General features: G+C 38.7%; 1 long non-coding RNA gene across 1 annotated transcript in view; it reads right to left on the reverse strand.

Moving 5' to 3' along the window:
* The window catches only part of LOC107833073 (uncharacterized), a 10526-nt gene extending 7442 nt beyond the window's left edge, over nt 1-3084 (reverse strand). The window contains exon 1 of the long non-coding RNA XR_001658780.1: nt 2957-3084. This is a non-coding gene — a long non-coding RNA (uncharacterized LOC107833073). The remainder of the gene's footprint in view (nt 1-2956) is intronic.
* Nucleotides 3085-7831: the final 4747 nt, after the last annotated feature.

The raw sequence follows: 7831 nt of genomic DNA on the forward strand, positions 1-7831 counted from the left end.
AGAATGGTAGCCGGCAATAATAGACGAGGTGAGTCAGAACAGATTTGATGGTCCGCCAGCTCCCTCGTCCCTACTGACGGACCTTGGCTTTTGACAGCAAGTGACAATTGGCGACATAGTGTCCTGCCTCCCCGCAATAGAGGCAGAGTCTTGCCCGCCTCCGACGTTGTCTCTCCTCGGGAGAGAGTCTGGCTTGGCCAATTTGCATGGGCTCTGGATCTGTGGGATTCGGTACCGTTTCTGTTTGCACCGCACTGCGGGGAACGAGTTGCGGTCCAGGCGGCGGATTTCTGTTACCTCTTTCCCTGGCTCGCGCTCGAACTCTGTTATCCAATCTGATAGACAACTTAATTAAATCCTCAAGTGATTCTGGTTCATCTAGTGTGGCCAGTTCATCTTTTAAAGAGTCATTCAAAGCGTCTAAATACACGCTCTTTAAGGCCGAGTCGTTCCAGCCCGAAGCGGCTGCTTGGATGCGAAAATCGATGGAGAAGTCAGCTACAGACTTCTGTCCCTGTTTGAGTTTCAACAGAGCCCTGGAACTTAACGATTTATCAGTCTCTTGGTTAAAGGCTTGTTTGAACTCAGTTATGAACTCGTCAAATGTGCAACCATATTGAGGAATGGACGTGAACTTAACTTCTGCCCAGTCTAGGGCGCGGCCGGACAGATGAGCTATGATATATGAGATCTTAGCCGAATCATGGGGAAACTTATGAGGTGAATGATTGAACTGAATATTGCACTGCATTAAAAATCCCCTGCATCTTCTGGGATCTCCGTCAAACCTTGGAGGACTTGGCAGCTGGCAGTCGGAAAACGTGGTCTGGATCGGGACCGGGGGCTGAGCGGGTTCCTGGGCCGGATCGGGAGCTGAATCCGGAGGAGATGCCTGTCGGAACTTATCGCGGAGAAAATCAGTTAGCTCGGCTAGACGGTTGTTTGTCTCCGACTGTCGCTTCCCCAGTTCTTGAAGTGCGGCTTCATGGCTCTGGATTAGAGTTTGTTGGTGATGAAGCTCTCTCTGAACTGCTTCCGCTGGGTCTTTGGCTTGGCCAGAGTGTTCTGTCATGATGGGTTTGAGACTCTTGACCCACATGCAGAAACACTCAGAGAATGGGTTTAGTCAAAAGGTTTATTTACAGCTCTGACAAAAGAAAAAAGATAGTTGGAGTTTATTCTTTCTTCGGTCCAGGATCCGGGAATTACTGCACACAGGTAGAGAGCAATGGTGAGTTCAAATGCGGATGGGAAACTTCAGTTCTAAGGGAACTCCGTGAGTTCTTACTTGTAGTGGCTGGAGAGCGAGTGGGGAGAGGCAAGCGGAGCCAGGTAGGCAAGGCAATTTCCAGGTTGTGGGCTGCTCAGGTGGTTCACAGGGCTGGAGGGCGGACAGGGTGGTCTAACTCACAAGACCGAGAGGAAACGGTGCAGCAGCGGCACGAGAGGATTCTTCCAAGACTCCGGTAACTCGAACGGTTCCGATGCAACAACCTAGAGAGGATCCACAAAAACAGATTAGACTATGAAGAAGCAACGTAGCAAAATCTCAAGCTGTTTAGCAACACTATGAGGGCTCTGTTTACCACTGCTGGCAAACACTCTGGCGAGGAGGAACTGGCCGCCTGCTGCTCATATACTCCTCACGGTGATGATCATTTCTTGCAGGTGTGTCAACCAAGACCTGTTGGTCCAACCTCTGGGAAAAAACAGCCACAAGGTGCCCTCTGGTGGATAGACCTGGAAAAACACTAACCCAGCCTGGTCCCCAACATTCAGTGGCCCAAATCTGTAAGGATCTCTTGTTATATGTATATATTAAACAAATCCTCCTGATGCTGATGAGTGAGAATGAAACTGAAGTTCAGCTCTGCTGCCTGATCCAGCAGAGATCATCTGATCAGGAAGCAGCAGGTCAAAGGTCAGAGCCTGAAGGTTGGGTCATTTTACTGGATCCCTGAGTTACTCAGTCCTTAAATAACTGGGATGATAAATATGATTTAAATATTATTCTGAATCATGAACATTCAAATAAAACTATTGTCAGAACTGAAATATTTTTGCTGTTTGTTTAAATTCTGATCATTTTTGGTTTGTTGTTCACTTCCTGCCGTTTTCAGTTTATTTACTGTGTTGAGTTTCTTCTTGTGTTTTCTGAGTATTTCTGCTTAAATTATTATTATTTTAAGTGTTTTAAGTGATTTTTCCTTTTGGGTTTTTGATCCTCTAGTGTTTTAGTTCGTCTCCCTCAGTTTGAGTCCAGCTGATCTGCATCCCTCTGGTTAGACTCACCTGGTTTAAAGGCAAATCTCCTTATTTCTACTCAGTATTTAAACTTTGTAGTTTCTATTTTTAGTGCTGTTTACAATCAATCAAACTATGGAAACATTTATTAATATGATATCAGCAAAAACAAGAATTTGCTGCATAAAGATCTGACATGAGTTTAATGTGAGGAAGAGGAGGACGTGCTTCACTCAGGTAAATTGAAAGCTGGACCCTGAGCTGCGTTAGACTCTGTCCCTTAAAGCACAGAGACAATAATCACATTCAGAAAACATTTATTTAGACGTGTTTCTGCTGATTTTAATGCATCTAGAAGCTCTTTAAAACCATCTTTGACTCAGTATGTTCAGACGTTCTGTCAGAGTTAAGCAGCTAAACAACAAAGTTATTAGGTTTCGTCTTTATAACATCTATAATTCTGATCTGTTGCTGCCGTCAGATTATTTCTGCTTCTTTGACAAACTGACTGAACTGAAGTTTATTTCTTAATGTTTTCATTCCCTCAAATCAAGTAAATTAAGAACAAAGTAGATTAAATTACAACAATCCAAATTTAAATTTATAACAGTTGGCTAATTAAGAAAAGCAATGCCTTAACAGGAAAATGTTAATAAAACTATATATTATGGTTTTAATTGTATTTTACAAAGTTCCAGTTAAGTTTTCCTACCTTACATGTGAATTAGTTTTTTCCCTCCCTGTTCACTGAGCCAGTTTCTCTGCAGTAAATTAAAATCCTTCTTGGTTTGTCAGCAGGGCGGAAAGACGCTGAGTTAATATTTAACCTACAGGAAACAAGAATCCTTTGTGTTTTTATTATGTTTTTATTGTGTTTTTATTGTGTTTTTATTGTATTTTTATTGTATTTTTCTGGAAAACTCTTCCAGTTCCTCTGCTCACGTCTCACAACTGAACGTTTAATTAAGAAAACCTTTAAAAACTCAAACCGTTCTGGAAAACGTGTTTTTCTTTTGCTCCCAGTTGAATCTGAGCTGCTGCTCCGTCGTTATGATAATTTAATCAGTTTTTCTGTTTGTGTCGGGTTTGGTTGTTTTCCTCGTTGTGATCAGAAGATCGATCCCTTAAACTCTTTCTAAAATTTATCAAGTTTTTAAGAACTTATCAAAGACAGATGTGATCACTTTACAGTGAAATATCTGGTTATACGTTTGATTTTTAAATGCTCCTGGTGCTGAAATGTGAGGATGATTCTGAAGCTCATCTCTGCAGGATCAGACTGTTACTGATCCATCCAACATCATTTATCGGTTTATTTGATGAGGCAGTGAACCTGCAGGTCAAAGGTCGGTTTTCTTGGAGCTGCTAAGTCGTTATCCTTAAAAAACTTAAATATAAAAAATATGAAAATCATTAAATTAAATCTGGTCTCTTTAAGCAGAACTAGAGCCATAATCCTCAGGTGTTTGGTCAGATTACAGTCTGATCGTTTCTGACTTGTTCATTATTGTAGTTAGGTCTTGCCATATTCAGTTCATTCCTCTGTGTTGTTACTTTTATCTTTTGATCTCTGAATATTTCTGTTCAGTTTGAAGTGAGACTGATTTCCTTTTGCTTTTATTGTTTGTTTTGTGTTTTAGTTCAGTCATAATTAGTTCCCTCAGTCATAATTAGTTCCCTCAGTCATAATTAGTTCCCTTCTCTAAACTCCCTCAGCTGCTGTTCGTCCTTCTGATTAGACTCACCTGGGTTCAGCATCCAGTCAGGTTTGCTCAGACACTTTAGAGGTCAGAGGTCAGGAGGAAAAAGGACAGCTAATGATGAACGTGAAAATACCAGCAGAGTTTTCATTACACCTCCTGCATAATTTTCTAAATTTGAGTCCATTTTCACTCACGTCAGAAAATAAATACCTCTGCCTTTGATGTTATGTTTCATAAAAATAAAACTAAACTGACAAGAACAATCTGATGAATTTAAAACAGAATATTAAAAGCCTAACATACCAGACCGCCCAAAATCTGCTGATGGAAAAGAAGGACATGGATGTTTCAGTGAGCTGCTCCGAAACAAACGAGCTGTGAAAGATCAGCAGCTCTAAACAAGATAAAATAAAAATGTAAAGTGACAAAATGATTATATGTTGATTAGAAGACAGAACATTGAGATAAGCTGAATTTTCAGAGATGAAGTTGAAATTTAGATAATTCTAAATTATTTTTCTCTTCACACGCTGAGCACCAGGTGTTCCTCTTGACAACTTTCTGTGCTTTTATCACAAAATACCTTCTGCACCATTTAACTTTATGTTGTAGCAAATTATGCCACTCTGATGAAACGACACTAAACCAGTTAATCCTCAGTAACCAGAGAATAATCTACCAACTACACCAAAAACAGTTACATGGTCTCAGTAGTAATCTATTTGTTCAGTGCAACTAAATGTAAATGTGCTCATCAAAAGTGGATAAAAAAATATTTGGGAATCGTATGTAACTGGATCTAAATGAGCAACATAGTGACACAAAAAACCTCCATGTAGCTTCAGACTTTATTAAAGTATTTTAGTAGCAAATTGTAATATTAGCCGACTAATTTGTCTTTATGAAATGTTTAACAGAGTTTCCTTCTCTGCTGTGATTACAATAAAAAAGAAATAAAACTCATTAGGAGTTATTATAATAATGTAATATCTATGAGATACATTTGAATTAAATGTATTTAATTTTTCCATTTTACTCTTTATTTGTTGACTGACTGAAAGTAACAGATTTCATTACAAAGAGGACAAAATGTTTTGTATGTGGAACATAGTGAAAATGTACATTAGATGAAAGCAGAACTAGATGCACCAGGAACAAAGTAAAACTAAAAGCTCAACCAGGAGTTTTATTACCTGTGAAACATGAGCAGGTGAGTCCAGCAGTGACACGTCAGTCCAATCAGAATCACTTCATCTGCGTTTCAGCGCCATCTTCTGGAGCTGCTGGTAAAAACAGCAGATCAGCAGGAAACTTCATGATGAGAACTTTTACTTTAAATAAATCCTTTGGGTTTATTCTTAAAGTTGCAGTAACACATCAAGCTTAACCTGATCACTATAATATCACCAGTATAGATCTATTAACACAGATTCTACTGACTCAAGTTATTCTAGCAACCAATCAGGAAAGACTTGTTAAAACACAACCATTTATAATAAAACTTGTTTATCACAGTTCAAATACTCCCAAGTTTCAGCATATTTATTCAAAAACAGACAAGACTGAAGATAAACTGTTGGATTAAAACAGAAAGTGAATGAGCCAAAAGGTTAAAGATTTCATCTTCTCACCAATTTATACCTAACTGTTTCCTGTCTATTCATTTGAATATAAAAATATATTTTGGTCACATATTTAATATTTCATGTCCCAGTCACTAAGGCAGTTATGGGAAAATCTTTAATCCACCGATGAGACCAAACTTTACTCATTTTGAGAAAATTAGTGGCCATTTTTGTCTGGAACAAACTGCCTGGTAATTCCTCAAGATTCCTCTAGGAGGCGACAAATGCTGCTATTAAAGGGAGAATAATATGTTGATAGTGAAGAGAGTCTTTTAAAAATAGTTAGAATAAAACTAAAACCTTTGAAGGCAGCTCTTGTCACACATGAAGAGGAAATTAAGGTTGAATAATTCAAGTTAAAAATTAAATAAACTTAAGAAAAAAGAAATCTCAGCTCATGCTGGAAAAATTTAAAAACACTAAATTTCTACCAGTTAGACCACAGGTGTCAAACTGCAGTCCTCCGCTGGCCTCCAGCCTTTAGATGTTTCTCTGCTGCACCACCTGAATCATCAGGTCATCAAGGCTCTGGAGGCCTGATCTGCACCAGGAGGAGGTAATTAAACCGTTTCATTCCAGGGTTTTGTACCTGAGGCTCATCTAAAACCTGCAGGACAGCAGAGGGCTGGAGTTTGACTCCTTTGGGTCACACGGTCCGTTTATTCCTGGACAGCAGATTTATTCAGGTGAGTTAATGAAACGAAAGAAAGTCCAGGTTCAGTTGAGCTTTACTTGACTTTAATTAGTTGTTGTTGTTCCTGAATGAGTGAGAGGTTTCTATAAAGATAAATATGAATTATAAGTACTCGTCTGTAAATTCTCCTTTCACAGAGAGAACCAAAATTGTTCACATAGGAAATAAAGGTGATTATAGTCTATAACGAAGCTATGGGCTGATTAATACTTATCTACAAAAATGTACATTATTGAAGCACATAAATAATAAGCAAACCTGCTAATAATAGCACAATGATACAACATACAAGAGAAATAAACCATTTCATTTGGAAAATGTGAACTACAAACAACTGCATCATGGAACCGATTCCTCCGTTAACTTTCTTCTAATCCAGTGGTGCCCAAAGTTTGTCCTGGAGGCATCCTGCATGTTTTAGTTCTCTCCCTGGTTTAACGCACCTGGATCAAATGATGGATCATTAGAAGGTCTAAGAAGAACAATTGACAAGCTGAAAAGGTTGTTACTACCACCAGGGAGAGAATAAAACGTGCAGGATGTCGGCCCTCGAGGACCGACTTTGGGGACCACTGTTCTAACATGAAGAAAAACTGAAAGCAACGAACTGGTGGTGCTTAGTCAGGCCCGACTTCATCTCTGATCCTGGATTTCTGACTTTATGAAACAATCCTCTGTTATATTCCACTTTGTTTACTGTTGTCTTCTCTACAGAAAGACAGGAACAGTAATAAGTTTAAGATGGTGATGATGATGATGATGATGATGATTGTGTGTAAAACTGCATTGTGTTTCCTCTGCAGGTTCACTCAGACCAAAGTTCATGTCTGACACAAATACACTCAGCTATATTTATACAGTCATTTGATTTCACTTTTCATATGAAGTCAAACAGATCAGCATTTCAAAACAATATAAAAAGTGAAATTAAAAACTTTACATCTGCTTTGGAAATTTGTCCAATTTATTTAATCCAGAAAACTTCAACATGCATTAACAAAAACTGAGTTACTAGCATTAAAACATCTGCATGTTAGTGGATGAAATAAGTATTTGATCCCCCACTAAATGAAACATCTCAGTTTCATGCCAGCTTTATTTTAACAGAATATCAAAAGAAAAACTGACAAAAATACATGAAATGAGAGACAAAAAATAATTTAAATTTCATTGAAGGAAATAAGACATAATTTAAAACCCTTGTTGACCAGCTCAGCAGCTCAGTCCTGGTCTCCCCTGACCGCAGCTCCTCCTCCCAGCCTCAGTCATCACTAACGTAAGGCTTCACTAACGTAAGGCTTCAAAGGTTTCACTAACTTAAGGCTTCACTAATGTAAGGCTTCACTAACGTAAGGCTTCAAAGGTTTCACTAATGTAAGGCTTCACAAATGTAAGGCTTCAAAGGTTTCACTAATGTAAGGCTTCACTAACGTAAGGCTTCACTAATGTAAGACTTCACTAACGTAAGGCTTCAAAGGTTTCACTAATGTAAGGCTTCACTAACGTAAGGCTTCACTAAGGTTTCACTAATGTAAGGCTTCACTAACGTAAGGCTTCACTAATGT

The sequence above is a fragment of the Poecilia formosa genome, unplaced genomic scaffold (genome assembly GCF_000485575.1).
Source record: "Poecilia formosa unplaced genomic scaffold, Poecilia_formosa-5.1.2 Scaffold320, whole genome shotgun sequence".
In the NCBI taxonomy this organism is placed as follows: Eukaryota; Metazoa; Chordata; class Actinopteri; order Cyprinodontiformes; family Poeciliidae; genus Poecilia; species Poecilia formosa.